Source organism: Neolamprologus multifasciatus, chromosome 13, assembly GCF_963576455.1.
Source record: "Neolamprologus multifasciatus chromosome 13, fNeoMul1.2, whole genome shotgun sequence".
NCBI lineage: Eukaryota > Metazoa > Chordata > Actinopteri > Cichliformes > Cichlidae > Neolamprologus > Neolamprologus multifasciatus.
Genome location: NC_140451.1, coordinates 26055120 through 26067642, shown reverse-complemented (window position 1 = coordinate 26067642; position 12523 = coordinate 26055120). Strand labels below are relative to the sequence as shown.

The 12523-nt window shown below is 36.8% G+C and overlaps 1 long non-coding RNA gene across 1 annotated transcript in view; it reads right to left on the bottom strand.

The window, feature by feature from the left end:
• Positions 1-170: 170 nt before the first annotated feature.
• LOC146505669 (uncharacterized) overlaps positions 171-12523 on the bottom strand; it is a 33448-nt gene continuing 21095 nt past the window's right edge. The window contains exons 1-2 of the long non-coding RNA XR_014877767.1: positions 3343-12523; positions 171-3131 (exon numbers count right to left, since the gene is read on the bottom strand). The exon at positions 3343-12523 is cut by the window's right edge and continues 21095 nt beyond it. This is a non-coding gene — a long non-coding RNA (uncharacterized LOC146505669). The remainder of the gene's footprint in view (positions 3132-3342) is intronic.

The window sequence follows — 12523 nt, the reverse complement described above, 5'->3', positions numbered from 1 at the left end:
TGGTGTGCGCTCTTTAGAAGTTCAACATGCACTTCAGTTGCACTAATGTCCTATGTACAGGTCAATGAACTGTCGTATATTTAGTGTCGTATATTTAGTTTAGTCTGTTTCGTAATCAGTACCACAGACTTTTGTTCTTTTGAGAAATTATTTTCCCTGAATGTTTTACATAGACCAGGGGTCCCCAATCTCAGTCCACGAGGGCCGGTGTCCCTGCACGTTTTAGATCTCACCCTGGGTCAACACACCTGAATCACATGATTAGTTCATTACCAGGCCTCTGGAGAACTTAAAGACGGTCATTTATCCATTTAAATCAGCTGTGATGGATCAAGGACACATCTAAAACCTGCAGGGACACCGGCCCTCATGGACTGGGATTGGGGAACCCTGACATAGACCCTCAAAACCTAATCCACAATCATGACACATGTTGATTCTATTGCATCTACTATTCCCTTGCCTAAGAACACCACTGCCCCTTTCAGGATCAGGACAGGTCAGACTTAACTTATCAACAAAGTCTTGATTATATTTTTTGTTTCTAAAAGCAGAGGATGAATTAGCTCCCCGGAGTGTAATGTGGTAAAGGAATGCTTCACTTTTTGTAACGCTGGTTTCAGTAGTTTTAACAAGGAAGTAGCATTTTGTGTATTGCAGCTGACCTGATAAAAGTGCTATCAGTTACCTTCAGTATGAAGGTACAGTGTCTGAAGATAATTATTTAGGCTGCGCCAACAGTGATTCAGGACAGTCACTTTAATGGTTCAAGTAGCAACTGGTTTGTGGGAAAACAAGTGTGCTCTTGTTTTTAAGATTTGGATTATGCACCACTAAAGTCCAAGTATCAACAGCCATGATTCATTATCTCTTTATGCCTCATCTCAGTTTTATAAGGCAGGTCAGGGACTTCACCGTTACATGACGTATTCTTAAAAATGTTCGTGTAATCAAAGAACCATACTGCAATTTTGGTGCATTTGCAGTCATTCAACCAACAGTTTGTTGACATTTCTTAAGTACTTAGGGCCAATTGTCAGAAATTCCTGCTAATAAGAAGCAATTTCAACAATAAAAATTTAACACTAAATTTGAAAAAGTATTTTGATTACGATTTTTGGCAACAGTGGCACTCATGCTGGGCACACTATGATTATATAGGAAGTACTTATAAAAATGGTTTGTGGTTTGACTCCTTCAGACTACACTACCTACTGTGTAAAACACAGCAGGAACCAGGTGTGCGCATAGTTTCCTCACTGCTGCTTTTTACACATACAACTAGTGTAACAGAGTTCTTTCTGTATTAGGGCCAAGAGGAGACATATTCAGGATGCTGTGGTCAGAGACCTCCAGTCTATTCTCTTCCTGTATTGAGTGCTGTTTGTGTGAAAAGTGAACCACAGGAAAAAAAAATGTCCTGCATTTAAGGGGCAAGTATATAAGTGTTATCAACAAAGAGCATACATAAAAGTATTCACATCTAATTGATGTAAAACTTTGGTTAGCCTATTATAAGTTTTTATATTAAGTGTAGAGAACAAAATAACTACATTTCCACAAGTGCAAAACAATGTATACACTCAAGTAGAACAAAAATGGAAACTACTTGCAGTTGTCAGCATATAAAAACAGATGTTCCTGTAAATCATAACTTAAAAAGAAAAAGTGAACTTGTTAAGTCTGGTGAATTTCTGCTGAATTAGACACTCTTGTTTTCACAACAGCACCTGCACGTGTAAATAATGTACACTTATGACTCCAGCAGCACTTTTAGTGAACTTCATGTCTCTGAGCAAAATCTAGATCTTGAAATGTATATGAACAAGGACATGTAAACATGTTGTTTAGTGCTTTTTAGCAAACTAATAAAATGCTGGAATTTCTTCATTCACCAAAACAAACCTAAACTCTTGGTTGGGATGTTTTTTTGTTTTGTTTTTAATTTCTCTTCTATTTGGCAAAAGTTGAATCTGATAAGTTTAAAAAAAATAACCTTAATATTTGAATAGAAAGTAATCTTTTAAAAAAGTAAAATAAAGTATCTCATTATGTGGCCTTTACTGAGCAAAATGAAGTAGAGGGTGCAGAAAAGCCACAATGCAATGTCCCCATATAAGTATCAAGGGTCTCAGGAAGCTATAGTAGCCTTTAGTGGTGCAACATGTCAGTTAAAACAGCCACACCACTAATAATGAAAATTTTAAGTCTTCATTTGAACTGGTAGACAGAAATAAGCTAAGACATTTTTCTGTGATTCTGTACATGAGTTAATGTTCTTATGGAAATGTGGGCATGGAGATGGACTTGCTTTGCCTATAATCTCTATTTCAGAAGCTGTAATTTTTGGCACTTTCACACAGGCTTTTATTTTTTGTTTGTTTAGCCATAAAAGTTGCTGCTTTATTATAATATAGATTTAAATTACACCCACTAGTAGAGTATCCTGCTGACCCTCGGCTACTATTTTATGCATCATCCCACCTCTCCACATACTATACAGCTCTTTCAGAAACTGTATTATCTTCAAATATATGATAACTTTTTCTTTTTGTTGCACCACATTGTACTCACAAATTGCAAAGTACATCTGGAAAACCTTTTTAAGCATAATTACTTAATAAGAAAAAACAACAAAAACAAAATAAGAAAAACATTTTCTGGTGTTTCTCTATTCATTTATTGTGTGTTGTCACACACACGGACACACACAGACACCATACATGGATGGTTAAAACATTACATACAAGAAAGCTTTCTGTAAAAGGCGATATGTCACAATAACAAATTTCCCCACAAAGACTCTGACTTCCTTGTGCCTCACAATGCACGGTACAGCTATAGCGACAAACAGATTAGCCATCTTTTCAAAACAGAACTCATAATCAGTATCTCCTAGTGGATATTCTCTTTTTACATAAGATAGCTGTACACAAAGCTTGTGGGTTCAGTTGGGATTAGTCAGTGGCAGCTAACCCTCTACATGAGTGAGGATCACAGAGATATCAGAATACATCTGTTTCCTAGTTTTGACTGCTGACGCACACAACCATGTGCATGTAGGAAGAGTAAAATGCAAAAACTGATTCATGCTTGTGGCAAAATTTAACTTCATGAAAATCTGCCTGATTCTGACTGATGATACTGCTGATGAAAGTGGAATAAGAATTAAAGTACTTGTTGTTGTAATGTAATGTCACTAATATATTACACACACACACACACACACACACACATATATATATATATATATATATATATATATATATATATATATATATATACATACATACATACATAGCTTCAGGGGCAAATACTTTGCATGCAAAACCTTTAAAGGACATGACCAGCTTTCCTCTAAATACAACAAACCTTTGGCTATAAAGAGATTCTTCTTAGTCTTTACAGTTGGGTTTTCTAGTACGACAATAACTTCTATTTTTTTTTTTCACTTCCATCATCAAAATGTTATCAGGCTTTGATTCTTTTTTACACCTTTGAATTTTGAGAAAATGCTAGCTTTATAGGTATTTACAGCAAACCACTTATTTGTACTTGCAGCACACCTCAAACTCAAGAGAGACATGCGATGCAACACGTCGAGTTGAGATAAAAACAAAATGCAGCACTTTTAAAATTTCAGACCCAGCTACAAATAGTCATGAACCAAATATTGATGAGTGAAAAATACATCTTATGTGTTAAATTTGAATTCAGTGCCAGCAGCACAAAAAATACTGCGTACATATAATTATACATACACATACTTTATATATTAGTCTAATAAACAATATAGGCATGAAAAGAGCATGACAAGCATGGTAAAACTGAAGATGAGAATGGGTGATTGTAAGTTAGGTCTTCAATTTTAATGATGTCTCCTGTAATCTTCTGTTACTTGAGGTCAAAACAGGACAGAAAACATGATGAAGAGGTTTGTTTATGTGTGGTAGTCTCAGTTTGTCATAAACTGCTGAGTCCTCAAAGCAGAAGTGGGTACAACAGTGCTCTTGGGAAAAGAAAACACAATGGCCTTGCTAGTCCCAGCTGCAGAGAAACTACATACATAATGCTTAGAGCATTATACATCTAATGTGTCTGAAGGTTCTCAGTCATCCAGGTCATTTGCAAGCTCCTTTGAATACATCTAATGTCTTATCTTAATGTTCAGTACTTAAAAGAGATAAGCAACAATGACACAAGATGTGCTCAGCTTTGACTCTGGAATGCTTTTGAGAAATTTTCTGATAAAACAATGCAAATATGCTGTGTAATAAATTTCCACAGACAATGCCTAGAATGCACGCACATTTACTAGACTATTTAATAGATATACCTGGATATTCATTCTCATAACAACGTTAATTTTAGTTAGCATTAGTCTGCGATGATGCTGCTTAATTCAATAATCCTCATTTTTTGTGATGCATCTACACACTTTAGTAACTGCAGCTGAAAAAAATAAAGAAATGACTCAGTCCTGCTTGTAATACACGATGTCATTGAGCAAGATTTCCAACAACCTGAACTCTAGCCAGCTGATGAATGCATTAACATTAAACATTAATTTTTATGTTCGGTCTGGTTTTGCTTTCCATCATCTCTGGAAGGAAATATCTAGTTATCTATCTGCTAAAGCTTCTGCTGTTCAGTGGTTAAGTATTCCTTGTTGCTTGGCAGCATTAATTCAATTCAATTCAATTCAATTTTATTTATATAGCGCCAAATCACAACAAATGTCGCCTCAAGGCGACATTAGCATTAGCATAAAGGTTTCATCAAAGCCTTTTCTGTCTGAAGGAGAACAGTAAAGCTGCTGTTCTCCCACAGAGCTAGGGAAGAAAACTGCAGATGTAAGTTTGGTTAAGCCCTATTCACACAGGCCTAGAGAGCAGTCGGTGACCTCCTGGCAACTATTGGTCACAAGAGAAAAATGTGTATTCCCCGACAACAACCACCTATCAAATTAATATTTTCATTTTAGTTTTTCAATAATTGCTGGAAGTGGCAAGGGATTAGGGTTCCTGGGAAGTCACTAGGCCTATATGACCGCTGTTTTGTTTAGCAAATTCTAATGAATATTCCTATGGTGCCTACTAGCATAGCATGTCTTGTTTTGTGTGTTTGAAATAATTTATTTTAAACTTAAGTTTTTGTTTGCCTGAATGGTTTTCAAGAATTGCAGCAAAATACATGGTGAGTGCAATTAGAATTATGCATTAGTCACAAGAACAGGACAAGAAGACTTGAATTTGTCTTTAACCCTGTTTGTATATGCATCCAATCCAATATGCACACAATCAATCATGTATTTGCTTGTGACTTTGACATGTCGGATACAAAATTTCGAAAGAAATGGGCATATGACTTTTGATTTGTGGTTGTATTTGCCATATGGGAAATAGAAATATAAGAAGAATACACTGCTACACTGGTTAGTCATATCTAGCATCAGGACAGAAATTCAGAGAGAACAAAAGGAAGATTTTTTTTTCATCTCTGTAAGGGTGAGTGAGGGCAAGTCCACTTTAAGGAAGTTGTTCTCTTGGGCCCCATCAATATGCACGCGGTATCAGTGGAAATACCCCACAGTGTGTACAACATTCAAGAGAAGAATGTGGCTAAAAACAGTGAGTTGTAGGGAAGCTGTTGTTTCCTGTTATATTCTATTCATGGCATGTTTCCTTGTGCAGAGTTTTACTTTTTAACATCATATTCATGTTTCCTCATTAAAATGTAGAGTGCTTCCTATCGTACAAGCTCTCCCTTTGATGACTGCAGAAAAAAAAGACTTTGCTCTTCAGAAGGATGTGGCTTTCTAAGAGAATCTCTTGCTGTCTCAGTGTATGTCTACGCACATACAGCATATGAGCTGTTTTAGTCATGTATCAAAGCATCTTTACATGTGAGCAGCGCAGTGTCAGGCACACTGTTGCAGCTCTTTGGCTCAGTGTTACATCAGCTTCACTGAGGCAGATATGCCACTCTAGAATAGTCCAAGCCAGCATTTACCACCAGATTCACTGAGGCAAATCAAGCTAGCCACTCCAGAGTCAAACTCACAAATCCAAGCTAAAGAGGGGACAAACCACAAGTGAACCCAAGTGAAGGAAATAAAACCAACTTAAAGAACCCACAGCAAAGAAAAACTGTGACATGTAAGAGGGCAAACAGAAACATGCAGTTGGTACGCATGAGTGATAATGCTGGGTAATGAGACTAATTACAACAGTCTGACATACTCCAGCCCAGGACAAAACATGTCAGAGTAAATCAAACCAAAAGCAGCCCCGGCGAGTCCACAAACAGGATCCAGATCAAAACACCCAAATCAAACAAAGGCTACACAACCTGGACACAAAAAAACCCCCATGGAAATACAGGCAGACCAAATAGATCATATCAGTTACCAAATCAACTAGCCTGCAGCTAGCTAGCCAGTCAGCCAAAACACTCTGTAATGGTTTAGATTTTCTGCTGTGCTTTGTTTCCTGTTTTTATTTTGTAACAACTCCCTTGAGTTTCTTATTGTTTACCCTCCTGCTGTGTCCGTTGTGCATTCTTGGGACTAGTAAAAACAGTACAAAGCTTAAAGTAGATTAAGTGAGGATATTCGTACTATTCTGGCAGAATTTTTTGTGGAAGACATGGAAATTGATTGTTAGCCTGCTTCAGACCAGACAAACAATCATTTTTTGTTCTCAGGCCTGCACTATAAAGCAGGCTTTCACCATATCCAGGTTGCTTCAGAGTTAACTGAGTGCTTTTTGTTGGTTCACTTTATATTGGGGTAAGTCGCCAGAGTAACTTCTGTTGCAAACTTAACCTGCTCTGGAGATTAGATTCCAGATTATTAAATACATTCCTACTATCCAGTTCTATGGAAAAGAGCATTGCCACTCCTGGAAGATTCCTCAGACCTCTGTGCATGAATAGCTGGTTCCTACAAGGTTTTTCAATAGTATCTAAAGTCTTTGTGTTTCCCTGATAAGTATGACAATTTTATTACTTGACTTTTTTCCTGTTGGCAACAAACAATTTAACAACAATTTTACTGTTCTATAAGCATTAATATGTGACCCTGAAACAAGAAAATGTTGACCTTATATCAAAGTCGTGCAGAGACTAAGCCCATGATTGTATTCTGTTCCAAAAAAAGTCAAAAATGTAACTAAAATCACATTTAAAAAAAAAATCACAAATCAGATTAACCCACATTTTTTCCACAATAAAACATAGAAAGAATTCCTACTATTTAATGGCAAAGATTAGCTCATCTTCAATTGTCCTGGCAGCAATACACCTCAAAAAAGTTGGGAAGGAGGCAACAAAAGGTTGGAAAAGTAACAGCTAGAAGAATCTTTGCTCTACCAATTAGGTTAACTCACAACAGGTCAGCAGCATGACAGAGCAACTTAGACTGGCAAAGGTTCTCAGAAGTAAAGATACAAAAAACTACATCGACAAATTGCAGTTCCAGTGTAACAATTACAGACTAATGTTTCTCAGTGAAAAGCTGAATTTGAATATCTCATCATCTACAGCACATAATATCATCAAAAGAGCCCTTGAGCTCGGAAAAATCTCTGTGCACAAGGGATGAGACCAAAATTCTGTAATGCATATCCATTATCTTCGGGCCCTCGGGCGCCACTGCATTAAGACTAGGCGTGATTCTGTCATGGAAATCAGTACATGGGTTTAGGAACACTTCCAGAAATGAGTGTCTGTGTCCACAAATATAGGTTAAAGCTCCGTCATGCAAAGAAAGGGCTATATGTTGACATGATCCAGAAACTGTGCAGTCATCTCAGCAGCATAATACAGCAAAATGGATAACTGGTCAGATGAATCAATTTGAAATTATTTTTGGAAAGCATAGACATCATCATCAAACTTAAAAGGAGAGGGTCAATCCAGCTTATTATCAGGCCTCAGTTTAAGAACCTTCATGTATGATGGTATGGGGTACATTACTACCCGTGCAACTGACAGCTTGTAGGTCTGAAAAGGAATCACAGAAAGGCACAATCCTGAAAGGTATACACAGGCTTTACAGCAAAACAGATTACCCCTTTTTAGGGAAGGCCTTGCATTTTTCAGCAAGACAATGCTAAACCTCATACTGTATCTAAGGTGCACCCTGAAAGCATTCACAGCAATTCATTTCTTACAGAATTTCTCAAGATCCCCATATACTTATTATAAAATGTATTAAACTAAAACATAAAACAGGTTTGTTTGAAATTCTTCAAAATTTATTAAAACAAACAAAACATAAATCAGTATTCACAACCTTTGCTTCATACTTTGTTGAAGCACCTCTGGCAGCAATTACAGCCTCGAGTCTCATCAATCCAGAATTGGATTCAAGTTTGGACTCTGGCTGGGTCACTCAAGGACATTCATAGAGTGGTCCCAAAGCCACTTCTTTGCTATGTTGACTGTGTGCTTAGTATCATTGCCCTGTTGGAAGATGAACCTTCTCCCCAGTCCAAGGTCCAGAGCGCTCTGGAGGAGGTAAGCATCAAGGGCGTTTGTTTACATTGGTGCATTCATCTTTCCCTCAACCCTAACTAGTCTCTAAGATCCTGCTGTTGAAAAACATCACAGCAGCCTGATGCTGCCACCATCGTGGCCATCGTGCTTCACTGTAGGGATGGTGTTTAAGCTTTATTAATATAGCAGGTCTTTTCCAGTCATAGTGAGCAAAGCACTTAAAGTGCTCACACATTCATACAGTACTTTTAATAATAAACTAATGCTTTACTCGTTAAGGGCACTCATAGCAGTGCTCTGTCTGTCTTTCAGATTTTATATTATGTTTGGCATTCATATTTTCCCCATATTTTATTTTAATCTCTTTGTAAAAAGTAAAAAAAAAATGAGCAGCTCTGTTGCCAGTATACTTACTGATAATTGACTTTGGTCAAATGCTGCCGGTACCACCCCTTTTATATGAACAGACTCGTTGCTGGATTGGGAAAACCTGGGTTTTCTTATCCTGTTCATTGCCAGCTTCATGTGACTGCATATCCTGATTGCTGATGTCAGGGTACGCAAATAAGAAAGATACCCCGGGTATGTTAAACCCATTTAATAGGGGTTGATCTACTTTTTTTTTTTTTTTTTTTTTTTAGGGGGGAGGGGGTCTTCTTGTTTTTTCATGTTCATTTGCAATTATACTCTTTTTGGTTTTTTAATCAGCCCACATTAAATACCAAACATACTTCAAACATGTTATTATAACATTGTGACTATTGTTATTTTATTATTTCATATAATTATTGCTTTTGTGGAGATCATTGTTGTCATCATGTTTCACCTCTCATCCGAAGTGAACTGAAGAAACTTTTCAGATTAGAGGTGAAACGTCTTCAAACAACTTAAAGAAGTCCAGACGCTCCTTAGACTACGATGACCTGGATGACTGAGAATCTTCACAGACATGACAACAAATACTTAATAAAACAAATATCTGGCCTACAAAGTGAATTGATTTTCAGTATTTAGATCATGGCCTGCTGGGAGCTCAACAGCAGAAAGATTAATGGTTTCCACTGTTTCCACTGCTTCCTATCAAGCAGGTTCTGGGTTTGATTCCATGCAGGGTCTTTCAGTGTAGAGTTCACAGTTCTTCTTGCTTAGGTTAATGTTGTGCAGCAGGAAATCTTTTTAGGACTTCTGCAGCACTCAAACTTAAAAAAACAAAACCCAAATACATGAAAATACATAAATATATAAATACAAATCAAAATAAATAAAGAGTCAAGTGTAATTCATAGATTTATGGTAAATTCAATAGAATAAAGCAAATATAAGGCTTCCAAATTAAAAGAGATGTACAGACTGTACAAATATGACCAACATTTTATTAATTCATTTTGGACTAATAAATAGTATGCCTCTAGTCATAACCTCTGCCCCCGTTTCCTCCATTTTCCCTTTCCTTTTGTCACTTGTTTTCTTTTCGTTTCATGTGTGAGTCACAGGAGAGCCACGCCCTTCTCCGTCTGAGTGCCTGTCAGCACAAACACCTGTGGCTTATCGCCTCATGAGCAGCAGAATATCCATTCCTGCTCGCCATTCTCATATTCAGTTTTCATATGGTTGTGTTAATTACTGTGGTAGAGACACTTAGTCCTTTGTGCTTTGTTTTGCTACATTTGCATGCAGTGTTTTCACCTGTATGGATTCTTTTCTGTTGTGCTTAGATTGCTAACCTTTACCCCTCCAAACATACCACTTGTCATTGTGGCCACAGAGCTCAATCTTTGCCTTTACTATCCATACATTTTTCTCCAGAAGACATTTGAATTGTCCCGCAGCTGTACATTTTAGTTGAACTTAAAGGTGAAGTGAATAAGTAATATACCACGTTGTACAGAAAAAGAAGAAAATTAAAAAGTGAATAAAAAAAGACAATGGCAGAGACAATTTCATGCTGTTCTATATATAACAACCATGATTACTGCAGCTTGTTTGTATTCAGTGCCAACTACAGTATATTGTGTAATAGCTATTATGGTAATTTATCTATGTCTACTAAAACCTGCAAGGCTGATATAAATGTCTGTGCATATTAAAGAAAATTCTGTGGACTTTGGACTTAGAAAATATTGAATGATGGGAATGATGAACTCATGTTGTGAATTTGATGTTTTCAAGGGTAAAGTTTACAGGAAAAACAAACACTAACTAGAAATGACTCAAAGCACTCATCATACCATTTATATATCCACTGAAATATACGCAAGTTGACTGCTATATTTGTTTGCATAACACACACGCACGCACACACACACACACACACACACACACACACACACACACACACAGATATATATATATATATATATATATATATATATATATATATATATATATATATATATATATGATAAGATAAGTTTAGGGAGTGTCACTGACACTTTATATGGATAAATAAAGAATTACAAAAATTCTATCATTAGTTGTGGCTGGGAGACTAAATCTGCATTTATCAGATTTGCCCTTTATGAGTGACAAATACAGAGACCTGTGTGACAAGGCACAAGAGAAAGGACATTTTCTTCACAGTCTAATAGTAGGTATTGTTTATGTCGCTATATTTGTTACTTACTGTAACAGGTAACAAACTGAAGTGAGTTATTGGAAATGATAAATTCTTTCTGACAGATGCACTTCCTGTACTGGCTCTCTTGCTCATTTTTAACTTCCTGTTTACAGCTCCAACATCCCACAAACCCCTGCTCCTCTAATATAGGAAATGCTAGACAGAGGGCCTCACACAGGCCCAAAGTCTGCAGCTACCTGAGTGTGACTAAGCTTAGAGATTATTGTAATTTCATTTCTGCTTTACTGTGAAGTTTGTGACGCACACGAGTGGGTTTAAAAGGCCAACAATAGGTATACTTGCATGTCTGTAGTTCAGTATTTGCAATATTTTGCTAAAAACTCCTGTCGGTGCAGCACCATTCTCATGTAATACTTTTCGGAAGAAGAAACAACACTATTTATTTTCCATTTGTTGCACTTTTATTCTCCTTTGTACTTGTATGGGGTCCTTGATTTGGATCTTATTACTGCCAAAAAGTCCCCCACTTCCTTTACTTTTTATGAAAGAGGAATACTTTTGTGAATGTGGAATCCTTCTTTTTTGACAGAAACAAACAGGAAATTTGCACTTTGGTAAGATTATAGTTTTACTTACCACTACAATTGTTTTGCATCACTATTTGCTCTCACGCCATATCAGTCTGTGCAAAACTGCTTTTATTTGCCAATGGGACGCATTACAAATGCTTCCTGTGCAGGGGACTTGGACTAATGACTGACATGTACAGTTTTCACACATTTATATGCACAAAAGAATCATAGCTATAAGGTTGGATTTCCAGCTACACCTTGGACTCCAATGTGCTTTTTTTTTTTTTTTACTTTTTGTGTGTAGTGTTTTGGGTAGTAAGCTTTTGTCTCTGATGTGACATGTTAGTGTGACAAATGTGAATCTGTGAATTTGCAAAATGTCAAGAAGTCATTCAGTTTTCTCACCAAATCCTGAGAAAACAACGTGCCTATTTTTAACCATTTTAACTTTGCTCAGGAGGAGTTTGTTGCTCAGCCCATGCTGCTGTGCCCTGAGGTTAATGACAGGTTTGTCTCACACAACATATAATCGCTGGCAGTTAGCAGAGCAAACGCGTCATTCAGTGACTCACAGCAGAATTCAGTGTTTCTCTGTCTCCTGATATCACACTAACAAAAGAGCTGTAACAAGCCTTTAGTTTAAGAAAAAGTACACAACTTTACATCGTTACTTTATCAGATTTTGTTTCAAATTTTATTATGTTTTAGGATCTAGACAGAGAATTAAACTTGGCTAAAAGCTGGATTCAATTACTTACATGGAAATAATGTCAGGCTGCACAGTAACTGATAGAGTAAGAGCTGCATATTTCATAACAACATGATACTGAATGTAGCCAAGGTAGTCATGCTTTTTTTTTAAGTTAACCCTAAT